This window comes from Olea europaea, unplaced genomic scaffold (genome assembly GCF_002742605.1).
Source record: "Olea europaea var. sylvestris unplaced genomic scaffold, O_europaea_v1 scaffold3133, whole genome shotgun sequence".
NCBI classification, from domain to species: Eukaryota; Viridiplantae; Streptophyta; class Magnoliopsida; order Lamiales; family Oleaceae; genus Olea; species Olea europaea.
The window spans coordinates 6,928-7,974 of record NW_019250107.1 but is presented as its reverse complement, the minus strand read 5'-3'; positions in this window follow the sequence as shown (position 1 = coordinate 7,974).

Below are 1,047 nucleotides of genomic sequence, written 5' to 3'. Positions count from 1 at the left end.
TATACACGAGGAGAGCACTATTCACACAAAAGTTGTTCATATTTCAATTTTCAAATATTAAAAATTTTCCGTCCAAAGTCCAACCTAAGACATCTATTATTAAATTTCATTTATAAAATATCATCCAATACATTTTTAACATTCTGCATTGTAAGTTGTTGGATTGCTGCATTTTGTGATGTGAGCCCATTTTCTAAAGGCTATTGAATTGAGCCCAAATAAATGGCCCGTTATCATGACCTGCAAAGGAAGAATCTAGAAGGCTAAAATTATATCTCTAAAATGAGTTTTTTGGCCATAAGGAGCGTTTTTCTTGGATCAATGACAAATGGCCAATCGATGGACGTTGGATCTTTATCTTTCATATAAATAGGATGCCTCAGATTTTTAGGGTTAGCTTTTAGTATTCTGAGGGTTTTTTGGCTGAGTGTCGTTCTCTCTTCTTTGTTTCTGATCTTGATTTTTCCTCTGAAATACTGAGTGTTATTTTGAGAGAATCTGTAAAGAAACTTTTACGTGAGTTTCTATTAAGGGAAGATTGAGTTGTTTCTCTGTGATCTAGAACTGAGTGTTCTGTAAATTGTACTTTGCCTATTTGTGACCGATTTTTAGTGGATTCGAGCTTAATCATTTATGGATGCTCAACGGGGGACTAAGCGTTAGAAGTGGTCGCTGAACTTCCGGGACCTTTGGCCGTATTTTCTGATTTGTTTTGAGAAAATCTTGATTTCTGCGTTGAGTATTTTTTGGTATAAATTCGATTCTGAAACTACAATGGTATTAGAGCTTGAAATTTTTTGCTTAAATTCAGTTTTCTCAAAACCTAATTTCTGAAACTTGAATCTCAAAGGGGGATTCTCTTGGCCTAAAGAAAATGGGCAGATCTGAAAAAAATTTGCCAACATTCGAAAAAAAAATTTGGGTTGCCTTTGTTATTATTTTTATATATCTTCTTGGAGTTCTTTCTTCTTTCATCCTACAACATTTTTGTTGGTAGCTTTTAAAAGAAAAGGAGTCTGGTTCGACTTGATCTACTCTGTATTTTCC